The sequence below is a fragment of the Mandrillus leucophaeus genome, unplaced genomic scaffold (genome assembly GCF_000951045.1).
Source record: "Mandrillus leucophaeus isolate KB7577 unplaced genomic scaffold, Mleu.le_1.0 Scaffold298, whole genome shotgun sequence".
NCBI lineage: Eukaryota > Metazoa > Chordata > Mammalia > Primates > Cercopithecidae > Mandrillus > Mandrillus leucophaeus.
The window spans coordinates 349867-362732 of NW_012103120.1; the positions used below are offsets into that span (position 1 = coordinate 349867).

General features: G+C 39.0%; 1 pseudogene across 1 annotated transcript; it reads left to right on the forward strand.

Moving 5' to 3' along the window:
- Positions 1 to 6249: 6249 nt before the first annotated feature.
- On the forward strand, positions 6250 to 7375 carry LOC105544104 (annotated as a pseudogene). The gene has a single exon (XR_001006718.1). The product of XR_001006718.1 is annotated as a eukaryotic translation initiation factor 3 subunit I pseudogene (transcript).
- The last annotated feature ends 5491 nt before the right edge of the window (positions 7376 to 12866 follow it).

The following is a 12866-nucleotide window of genomic DNA, read 5'->3' on the forward strand; positions in this document are numbered from 1 at the left end:
CACCATTTATTAAATAGGGAATCCTTTCCCCATTTCTTGTTTCTCTCAGGTTTGTCAAAGATCAGATGGCTGTAGATGTGTGGTATTATTTCTGAGACAGACATTTCTCAAAAGAAGACATTCATACAGCCAACAGACACATGAAAAAATGTTCATCATCACTGGCCATCAGAGAAATGCAAATCAAAACCACAATGAGATACCATCTCACACCAGTTAGAATGGCGATCATTTAAAAGTCAGGAACCAACAGGTGCTGGAGAGGATGTGGAGAAATAGGAACACTTTTACACTGTTGGTGGGATTGTAAACTAGTTCAACCATTATGGAAAACAGTATGGCGATTCCTCAAGGATCTAGAACTAGATGTACCATATGACCCAGCCATCCCATTACTGGGTATATACCCAAAGGATTATAAATTATGCTGCTATAAAGACACATGCACACGTATGTTTATTGCAGCACTATTCACAATAGCAAAGACTTGGAATCAACCCAAATGTCCATCAGTGACAGATTGGATTAAGAAAATGTGGCACATATACACCATGGAATACTATGCAGCCATAAAAGAGGATGAGTTTGTGTCCTTTGTAGGGACATGGATGCAGCTGGAAACCATCATTCTTAGCAAACTATCACAAGAACAGAAAACCAAACACCGCATGTTCTCACTCATAGGTGGGAACTGAACAATGAGATCACTTGGACTCAGGAAGGGGAACATCACACACCGGGGCCTATCATGGGGAGGGGGGAGGGGGGAGGGATTGCATTGGGAGTTATACCTGATGTAAATGACGAGTTGATGGGTGCAGCACACCAACATGGCACAAGTATACATATGTAACAAACCTGTACGTTATGCACATGTACCCTAGAACTTAAAGTATAATAATAATAAATTAATTAAAAAAAAAAAAAAAAAGACCTAAGACTGAAGGCTGAACTGACAACTTCTCTAACCATTAATGCTACATGGCTCTGGCATCAGAATACAATGATCTATGAGCCATTGATTGGAAGTTTCCCCTTGGTTGGATTGAAGTGAAAATAGAGATAATACAATAGCAATCCGATGATGTTATGAAATAAATAAATGGTCCTACGCCAATGCAAAAAAATAAACACAACCTCTGAGTAGTGTGCAAAATGGAAAACAAGCACTCAAACAATTTTAATGTTTATCTTAAGAAAGTTCCTTTTGTCAACAAATTGTATGATCAGTCACTGAGCTAAGGCGTTTTTTTAAGGAAGATCTCAATTGCATTATAAGGCTTGATGTTCTTTCCACTGTGAGGGAAGGTAAAACTAGAGGGCCTCAGAAAATATGCACTACTTCACATCACTGATGCTCAGAGAAGAGTCAAAGTCAACTGTTGGATCCCAAAAAAGAAAGATAGTTTTATTATGCTAGCCATGCATGTGAAACTGGCTATCCTCTTCCATTTCACTTAAAATAACCTATGAAACTTATGGTATAATTATGTGTTACTGTTATTTCTTTGACTAGCTTGTCAACATAGCTGTTATTATTATTATTACCATTATTAGTTTTTTACTGAGAACCTTAATTTAAGACTCACTCATTTATATTAATTAATACGTGTTTGTTAGATGGTCTTTAAGGTGGACCTAATACAATTGTGATACTTTTATTACCGTGAAGGAGACTGAGAGAACGTAACTTGCCTGACGTAGTGCTACATAAGAACCTAGGTCACATTAAGCATAGCTGTAAAGTATTTAATGTATGCTGATTTTAGAATAATTTTGCCCACTAATGTGATAGAATTGGAATCAAAATACAAAAGTAGTTTTCTCTTCTCATTTTTTTTCATATAAGCATAGGTATCCTGCAGGACAGGTGACTTCTCTGGTACACCCAAGGGACATTAAACCATTATTGAAAAAAATATTAGGATTGTAATCAAAAGAAAGAAGGTTTCCCCACTTAGAGTTAAAAACACTGAATAATAAATGATGCTGAGATAAAATCATCATTGGGTCACAGCTAAAGTGACTATTTAGGTCATTAGGATTATGACTAAATTATATTTATGCCTGATACAGTTTATGCCGAATCTGATAATACAATTAGGATTCTGTCTGAGAAGCTATTCTAGGAGAACATTCCAAAGTAAAAAAACTGTTATGATTCTCAGCAGAGGGAAATGCCAGTGTTACAGGAATCATATTAATAATCTGGAAATCTGGGAAAGACATATGTATGGACATGATTTTTAGCTACTTTAACATGATCAGTTGTATTGCTTCATCTTCCTAAAATATTTCCTCTATATTTGACTTCAAATTCCAATGCAATTAATGTTCATTTATTTCTGCTTTCTTATGATCAGCTTGTTAAATAATGCCTAGTTCTGATAATCCTTGTAATGTTTATGTAACCAGCAATCAAAAAATAGTGTAGGATTTTTACCCTCTTCATCCTGTTTCAGTTCATTTACAGCTCCTATCAGCTTTTTAATTTGACATCTCATAAAGAAATAAAAGTCTTTATTCAGTTTCATTTACATTGCATGTAAATGGAACTTTCCTCAGCTCCCATGTTATTTTTCCTATTAAATCAATGATGAGGAAAGGAATTTATTTGTCTGGTAATTTAGTTTAGCTATACTGTTGTCTGGGGTTTTTATATGCAATACACACTATTTTATATCAAAGCTATAGCTCTCTGTAGTTGGATAATGCTACAGCAATCTGTGTATCTGCAAAATGTTTCTCCTATCCTTTCCCTTATTTTTTGAGATTTGCAACAGTGGTGTTGAATATTTGGGCAGGGTCACGGGTTAGATTTCCCAGGAAACAGATTCTCAGACACAGATTTGCAGGAAGTTTATTGTACATAATAGGAGATCAAAAGAAGTACAACTGAGTAGAAAGGTGTGCAGTCATAAAAAGGCCTCAGCTGATAGCACAGGGAGCTCCTTTGCTTGGATGCCTCTTTAGAGTTGTCTTTAATCAAGGAAAGCAAGACAAGCTTTTATGTTCTATTAGTCCATTCTCATATTGCTATGAAGACCTACCTGAGTCTGGATAGTTTATAAAGAAAAGAGGCTTCATTGACTCACCATTCCACAGGCTGTACAGGAGGCATGACTGGGGAGGCTTCAGGAAATTTATAATCATGGTAGAGGTGAAGGTGAAGCAAGCACATCTTCACATGGAGACAGGAGAGAGAGAGTGAAAGGAGAAACTTTTAAACAACCAGATCTTGTGAGAACTCACGCACTGTCATGAGAACAGCAAGGGAGAAATCCACCCCCATGATCCAATCACCTCCCACCACCTCCTTCCCCCAACATTGGGAATTATAATTCAACATGAGATTTGGGTGGGGATAAAGTCAAGCCATATCAATACTCTACTGTAACCAGTCATTATTCCTGGGCTGCTCCCAGGAAGAGAACTTGACTCTGGACGAACTGCTTTCTTCATCTGAGAATGATGACCTGAGAGGAACTCAGGAGAGAATTGTCAGCTGCCAACACTCCCGAAAAGCTGGGAAAATGAGTGTTTCAGGCCTGGGGTGCAGCAGGTAACCTGCATGGCTCACCAAGGCATACACTACCATCCATTGCTTGCCCTTTGCAGTTCTACATGTATCACATAAGTTCTTAGAGAGCTCCTTCAGGATTTTTGTGTGCCACTTTTCCTGGAGAAGTGTATAATAGGAGAAAATGGTGAGATAAATCACAGACTTTCTATTCTCACTTTACTGCAGCTTTTTCTGAGGCTGCAAGTGATATTCTTTGTCTCCCTCCTATATCAACCACTAGACATTCCCCTGACCCTTTCTGTAAGCTGTGCTGACTTGGATGCCTTAACTATAAGGATGGTCCAGAGTTTTATATCTATTAGATTTGAGCCACTAGTCACCATGATCTGCTCAGACCAGGGCTGTTGTATTTTCTGTTTTTTTGTTAAAAATTGGGCTAGTATCACAACAGGGGCTCTCATCTAATTGCCAAACATATTCTTCTTTATCCCCACTTATTTGGCCTGCCTACTCCTGATGGTCAGTCTATTATCCCTCCCAGAATGGTGACTCTTTCATTTTGTCTGGTGGTCTCTTGGCATGAGGATTTGGACCTATAAACAAACCACATAATTCAGAGTCCATGGGATGTTTAAGCAAAAATAAGTAGATTACTAGATGTGTTGGTGAGTGGAGCCATTTCTCTGTCTGTGTTTTTGTTTCTGGACTTGTTTATTCTGCCTTACAAGGACATGAAGGCAAATTATTGGTCACTGGTTTAGGGTATTATTTTGTTCTAGTTCATGGTTTTCTGTCCTTTCAGGATCTCATCTCCAAGACGGTGCTTCAGTTGTATCTTCTGTAGAATGTCTCATTGTTTTATCAGGCCAGCAGCTTCTGGTCGGTGCTGTATGGATGGAGTCAGCGGTTATGTGGCTACCACCACATGGCCTTTGCGATAGACTGCTTTTTGTGCAATACTGTATAGGATCCTGTGCAGTGGATCAAATACCCTTTAAATCCAGGGAGAGTGATGCTTACTGAGGCCCTAATAGCACATTAGGCCAAACTTTACCTTGAATATGTGTGTGTAAATTCTAGTAAAGATGAATCACTGTCTCTTCCAGTCTGGAATAGTCCAATGTAAGCAACCGGCCACCAAACTTCTTGTTGAACCCCTCAAAAGATGGTGCCATGGGTAGAACTGAGCTTAAGTCTTTGTTGTTTGCAAGTTGGACATTTTTTAGCAGCAGTAGCTTGATTAACTTTGTGGAGTGGACCCCAAGCTGTTAGCCTTTATCTGTCACTGTGCTACTTTCTCCATTAATGGCCAATGACAAAGGCTACTAGCATCAACTAGCTGACTGCTGCAAAGTTCTTTGTACCCATGCCTACAGATTTCTCCACATGGCTTTGCCTCTGACCTTTTTAGCTCTGATTTATCAATGTTTCTTCTTCTAAGCACCTGACTAAGCAACTAGGTTATTTGATACTCCCTTAGGGTTGATGACAATTCTATTTCAAACTACTTTTCTTTCCGTACAAAGTGGATTACCGAGAGAACCACATACAGTTCTTCCCATTAAGATTGATCTGAACCAAATTTTATCCTTAAACCAATTTTGACTTTTCTCTCCTCCATCAGCTGGTTATAAAATCCCCCATTAGGCTATAGCTATGAACTGAGGGAAAAGCTGGTTCAAGAGAGTCAGAAAACATGGGCGTCTGGACCACTTGCTCATCTTACTTATGTCTGCATAACCCTTTTATTGCCTCTAGTCATGCCTAATCTATTATTTCCATTGTACTGTGACTTGTTGTGTCTGATAGAATACAACTTTTAATGGAAAATTCTGGCTAACTGGTATCTCTCTTTTTTAATGGGTTCAATAGCTCACAAGGAGCTATTTTTCAATAATGTTTATTATTCTTCACTATAGATAATCCTGAATGCTATGGGTCTATGTTGTGATTATTCTATGGGTACTTCCCATGAACCCATAGCTGTGTCCTTTCTACCTATATGTTCCACAAGTTAGACCTGATGCAGACATCTTTTCTGCTCTGGGTCCTACTTAAAGCTGGAAGCCTTTTACATTACTTAGAATATGGGTTGAAGAAATATTCCCAAATACTTCTTTTAAATGTTCTCATATTTAAGGTGAAATACTGTTCACCTTAATATTGTGCAATGCTAGTTTTAAAAGCAAATATGAGAACATTTAATTCATATGAGGAATTGCCAAAATGACATAATTCTTATTTTCTAACTCATGCATGTATATATACCTCACTCTTTTCAGAAATGGAGATGCTCCATAAAACCCAACCATTTTAATTTTACTTGTTGATATGCACACATTCTACCAACAGTTTCTACCTTCAGGTTACAATGAGTCAGGAATGTCTAAAGGAAAGGACGTAAGTTGCTCTCTTTTCTTCTACATCATTATTTTCAGCATAAGTGGTTGATGAATGCAGGCAAATAACAAGAGTAAGGAAGGAGATAAAAGGGCTCCCTGGACATTGTTTTTCTTAGAATATAACTGCCTTCCTTCTGTGTTTAAAGCAAGTTTTGATTCAACTGGAAAATGTGGCCTTCAGGACCACATTATGTAGTCATAAGTGCAACACACTTGTTCTCACTCGGAGTCTCAATGAATTCCCATGCTTCCTTGACCCACTGAATTTCCGTGCTCCTGGGGTGATACTGTGTGCAAATGGAATGACAAGAATCGGAAAGCACACAGATGGTACCTACTCAATCTCCTCTGCTTGCATACATAGTCTTTGTTAAATCAGACATATAAAACACAGAATCAGTTGCAGCTTTCCTTGCATCATTGCTGGGATGAAGCTGGTCCTACTGTAGGGCCATGAGTGGTTCATTAGGCAGATGAAGTATAACTGTGAAGGAGACCTCCTCTTCACCGCGGCCAAGGAACCTATTGTTAATGCATGGTACTCTGTGAATGGTGAGAGGCTGGGCATCTACCTGGGCCATACCAGAGCTGTGTGGTATGTGGATGCTGACTGGGACACCAAGCATGTCCTCGTCCATTCAGCTGACAATAGCTGTCATCTCTGGGCCTGTGAAACAGGGAAACAGCTGGCCCTACTCAAGAACAATTCAGCTGTGTGGATCTGCAGTTTTGACTTTGGGGGCAATATCATCATATTCTCCACAGAGAAGCAGAAAAGCTATCAGTGCTTTGTGAGCTTATTTGACCTGCAGGATCCGAGCCAGACTGACAACAATGAGTCCTACCAGAAGATCCCTTGCAATAACTCTAAAATCACTAGTGCCCTGTGGGGACTGCATCATTGCAGGCCATGAGAGTGGAGAGCTCAACCAGTATAGTGCCAAGCCTGGAGAGGTGTTGGTGAATGTTAAGGAGCACTCCCAGCAGATCAGCAACATCTATTTATCCACGGACATGACCATGTTTGTCACTGCATCCAAAGACAACACAGCCAAGCTTTTTGACTCTACAACTCTTCAACATCAGAAGCCTTTCTGAACAGAACGTCTCATCAGCTCAACTACCCTCTCCCCCAACTATGACCATGTTGTGCTGGGCAGTGGTCAGGAAGCCACGGATGTAACCACAACCTTCACCAGGTTTGGCAAGTTTGAGTCCAGGTTCTTCCATTTGGCCTTTGAAGAAGAGTTCAGAAGAGTCAAGGGGCACTTTGGACCTATCAACAGTGTTGCCTTCCATTCTGATGACAAGAGCTACAGCAGTGGCAGTGGCAGTGAGGATGGTTATGTTCATAATCTACTACTTCGACCCACAGTATTTTGAATTTTTTTTTCAACCTCTACCTTGTATGAATTCTTATTTTTTTATTTTTCTTTTTTATTATATTTAAGTTCTGGGATACATGTGCAGAACGTGCATGCTTGTTGCATAGGTACACATGTGCCATGGTGGTTTGCGGCACCCATCAACCAATCATCTACAGTTGGTATTTCTTCTAATGCTATCCCTCCCCTTGCCTCCCACCCCCCAACAGGCTCCGCTGTGTGATATTCCCCTCCCTGTGCCCATATGTGCTCATTGTTCAACTCCCACTTATGAGTGACAACATGTAATATTTGGTTTTCTGTGAATGATATTATGTCCTTTGCAGGGACATGAATGAAACACTTTGAATTTGAGTTTTAGGCGTAAGAAGCTGGATCTCTATCTAGGCCACGAAATCTTCTCACATAATGTTTTGAACTCTGAGAAATAAATTTGTTTGGTAATTAAAAAAATAGAGTCAAAGAAAAAATTAATAAGAATTTCATGATAATCACAGCAGAGCACTAAACCAAGCACAGAACGCTTCTGAGTGCAGAGGCGAATGATAGGCCCATGAAGCCGGTCCGGTTATAGGTTGCTTTGGAAGAAAACAGAGGAAGTCATTGCCATATACACTTGCCATAGTATTGCAGAGTACTTCCTTATCAAGACCTAGCTTCTTTTTTGGCCAATCAAAATCTGATTTCCAGATCTGAGATTTGGCTCAGGTCCAGAAACTATTGTGACATTCTATTGAGATAGCTGCCCTCATGCTCCAGGTCACTCATCCTTAAATATATTTTATTATTACAATTGATAAACAATCTTTGTTGTCCTACCCCTAGGAACTGAATAGCTTTCTGTGGGCCAGAGTCTCCTGGCTTCTACTTTGATTTTGCTCTTATTACAGCAATTGTGCACACATTCCTGCTGATGGTTAAGCATATCCAGTTAGCCTCTATTATTTTGGGATCTCCCTTGTTACCAATGAACCTAGTTCTATGACAGCATTTTCCACCATCTTCCCTGGCTTACAAAAGATGGCCATCACTGAGTTTTTCAATTATATTGGTGCATTTCTCATCATTGTATTCCAGATCACCGGTAAATCCAGTGTCCTCTGAGATCTCACGTGTAACAGTCATCTGGTGACTTACACAGTATTTTCCTCTAGCATGCATCTCTGAACCTTTTGAATCTCTTCTTTTACTACTTTTGATAAGAATTCTGGCACCTCTGTGGCATATAATATGGTCTATCACTTTCTTCACACTGCTGAGAGTCCTCCTAATAACATGATATCATTATTTCCTGGGTCTTTGTTAGGGTGTGAAATTTTACATTGTAGAAGACTTTCCCAATATTAATAAACTTTTTTTTTATAAATCCTCCTTGATTCAGTACTCTCAGGATCCAATCCCATGCATCCTCTATCGCAGCCTACTGATGTATGTTGCTGATATATGTTCTATACTGATATATGCTCTGTAGCTCCTCTGAGGTTGGTCTTTTTCTCTTCCAAAAGACCCAGAACTTTCCTTGTCAGGTTATATTAAGACATACTGGTGACCAGAAGAGCAGATGGCAATGAATTTTGATAGAGTTTGTATTTTAGTGCAAGAAACAATCATTTCCATCATCTTTAAGCATAGGGAGTGCTAGCCTTTAATAGAAGGGAGTGAGCTACCAGTGAAGGTCAAAGACTTAAGTGGAATCTAGTAATTTAAGTTTCAAATGCATCAATGTGAGTGTCCCTATCTCACATTTCAAGATCTCACTCCTTCCTAATCAAGGCCTTCCAGGATTGAAAATTCAACCTGTTCTCAACCTCTTCTGCCTGTAAAGGTTAAAATATGAACTTCATCCTCTCCTTCTTCAACCTTTCAATTATGGGAGATGAGAACGTCTTTATTTGCTGCCAGGACTTTCACACTTCATGTTTCATTGGTGATTAATCAACCTCAGTCTTGCATTGTTTTTCTCCAGCACATTATATACCCCATCCAATTCTATAATTTCTGAAATCATTTTCTCAGCCTGAAACATTGCACCTGCCAATGAATTTCCTTCCGCCTGTGAAGTTTTAACAATCACATTACTGCAGCATGCCAGGTCTCCCAGCACTTCACATACCATCACGGCTGGATTCCTCATCTGCAGCCCGTCAGAAGGTGAAATAGCTCCAATATCTCCTTTCAGAGTCTGCCTCCTCAAACCCTTTCTGGAGCCAACTCTATAGGTCAGATTCCTAAGAAAACAGACTCTGATGTGGAGATTTGCATTTAGAAAATGCATTAGTGACCACCCTTCAGATCAATATCTAGGAACATTTAAAAAAAAAAAAAAAAAAAAAAAAAAAAAAAAAGACTGAGTGCGGTGGCTCACACCTGTAATCCCAGCACTCTTGGAGGCGAGGCGGGTGGATCACGAGGTCAGGAGATCAACACCATCCTGGCTAACACGGTGAAACCCCGTCTGTACTAAAAATACAAAAAAATTAGCTGGGCGTGGTGGCGGGCGCCTGTAGTCCCAGCTATTCGGGAGACTGAGGCAGGAAAATGGCGTGAACCCGGGAGGCGGAGCTTGCAGTGAGCCGAGATAGTGCCACTGCACTCCAGCATAGGCGACAGAACCAGACTCGTCAAAACAAACAAACAAACAAACCAAAAACAGAAAGTAAGTAAAAGGAAGAAGTTTATCTCTGACGGAATTCCTACAAAAGCCTCAGCTGACCCCAAGCTGAGGTCTAGTGCTTAAGAGCCTTTCACAGTTGTTTTGCTGTGAGGCAAGGGGTCTAGGCTTTTAAATTCCTTTATTGATCGTTCACTGGATATGGCCCTTCCTTGGAGAGAAGTCGTGACCTTGGGCTAGTCATATCTCTTCAGTCTGTGGAAATTTTCAGCCAGGAGGTACTCAAACATCCTGCAACTGAGGAGAGTATGGTAACAGTCACTAAACTTGCTTCCACAGTTATTTAAGGAAATACCATTAAGAAATGACACAATCCTAACCAATTTTAGTTTTCTTTAGTTCATTTGTTTAGTCATTTATAAAAATGAAATATATAAAGTAAAATGAAAATCTGACATTATTTTCCAGAAACCCTCTTTGAGAGAAATGAAATTACTTAGATTTTCACCTATCAGTAATTTTCATATTGCAAAGAATGACAATATCCATATGTTCAAAAGTACTGATGCAAATTCAGTAAGATGCAAAGTCAGTAAGCATCAGCCATAGTCTTCTCACTCACCAAAATAACCTTATTTGCCTCATTTTGCATTTATCTGAATAGCCTCACTGTATCAACTAGTAAATTAGAGTCTCAGGCTTGGCAGGCAAACCAGCTTCGTCTCAAAAAGTCAATTTAGTTTGGCATTTAAAGATAGTGTTTGAACACTTCAGTTTATCTTATTTCTGTTTTGTTTTTAAAAAATACAAAGTATTAGTTTTAACTGATATTCAGCCAGTTTTTACAAAATTTGAATTAAAAATTACTCTTTTGGTATACAGTTGTATGATTTTTCACAATTAAGTAATGTGACTAACACCACCAACAGGAAAGAGAACAGTTCTATCAACTCATGAGTTTTTCTCATAATACCTCTTTCTGTTTAAGCCTTCTGTTCACTCTCTGTCTTTCTCTTTCTCTTTCATTCTCTCTTTTTTTTTTTAGACAGGATCTCACTCTGTTGCCCAAGCTGGAGTGCAGTGGTGTAATCTCTGCTGACTGCCACCTCTACCTCCTGAGCTCAAGTGATCTTCCCACTTCAGCTTCCCAAGTAGCTGGAACTACAAACATGAGCCATTACACATGGCTAATTTATTATAATTTTTTTTTGTAGAAATGAGGTCTTACTCTATTGCTCAGGCTTGGCTGGTCTTGAACTCCTGGTCTCAAGTGATCCTCATGCCATGACCTCCCAAAGGTCAAGGGATTACAGATGTGAGCCACCACACCTGACCTTCTGCTTCCTTTTAATTCTTAGTAAACACTATTTTCCATCCCTACAGTGATTTTTTTCCCCAAAATATCATATATATTGACTCATATAGTATGTCTAGATACTATCAGTTAAGATAAAACAATTGAGATTCATTTATACTAAATAGTTTGTTCCCTTTATTTGCTGAGTAATATTCCATTTTTGGATATATCACCACTTATTTCTCCATCCCCTAGTGATACGGTTTGGACATTTGTCCCCTCCAAATCTCATACTGAAATGTGATTCCCAGTGTAGGAGGTGGGGCCTAGTGGGACGTGTTTGGGTCATGGTGGTGGATCCCTTGTGAATGGGTTGGTGCCCTCCCTGTGAGTTCTTGTTCTACTCCTTCACAAGAGATCTGGTTGTTTAACAGTGTAGCACCACCCCCTCCTCTCTCTTGGTCCTCTTGCCATGTGGCCAGTTCCCCTTCCCCTTCTACCAAAATTGAAAGCTTCCTGAGGTGCTAACCAGAAGCACTTACTGATACCATGCTTCTTGTACAGCCTGCAGAACTATGAGCCAAGTAAACTTCTTTTCTTTATAAAATACCCAGACTCATGTATTCCTTTATAGCGATACAAAGAAAACTAATACACCTAGTTAAGGAACATTGGCTTATTTACAGTTTTTGGTGATTTTGAATAAAGCTCTTAAACAGGATACAAAAATCCATCCTGTATTTATTTTATACATTTCATTTTTATAAATGACCAAACAAATGAACTAAAGAAAACTAGAATTGGTAAGGATTGGATCATTTCCTAATGATGTTCCCTAAAATAGTTTTCGACACAAATAAAAGGCTTACATTTTATATGGGTAAATACTTAGAAATAGAATTTCTGGGTTATATGGTAAGAATATGTTTTAAGTTTATATTAAATTTTTTAACTATTTTCAAAAGTGTATCTCTATCAGCAATGTATGAAAATTCTATTTGTTACCCAAACCCTTTAGCTCTTGGTTTTGTTAGTCTTGTTGTTTTAGCTGGCAATATATCTATTTAGGTTTATACTATATGCTCTATTTCACCTCATTTACATTGTAGTGTCAGATTTCAAAACCTTTTCTTTGCTGTTTGTCCCCTGGTATCCTCCTCACAGGTGTTTGTGACTTAGGTGTTGTTTAGATTGTAGTTCAATTCACAAAGCCTTTGTTATGGTTCTCAGATGCATTACATGCATACATACAGTTTGAGGATGACCCTGAGGCTTGTATAGGTTCATACACAGAATTAGAAGATCCTCTTCCCTATATGTCTCTTCTCCAGGATATCCTTCACATTTTAGGCTCAAAGAATCATTTTTTCCAGTTTCGCTTGCAAGTGAGATGTTCTTTTAACATTTTAACCTTCCATATTACTGCACAGTTCTACCTAATGAACCCATCTTTGGTGAAGTATTTAAAAAGAGAGAGAAAAATAACAAGAATTCTTTCCATAGTTTTTGTCCCATAGGGACTCTTTTTCTTATTTCTCTACACAGAGAAATTATTTTCTCTTGAGTTTTAGATACAAAGCCACCTCTTCTGCAACTGTGCAGATCCATGACCTTGGGAAGAAATTGGTAGAGGAAAGAGAGAGAGAAC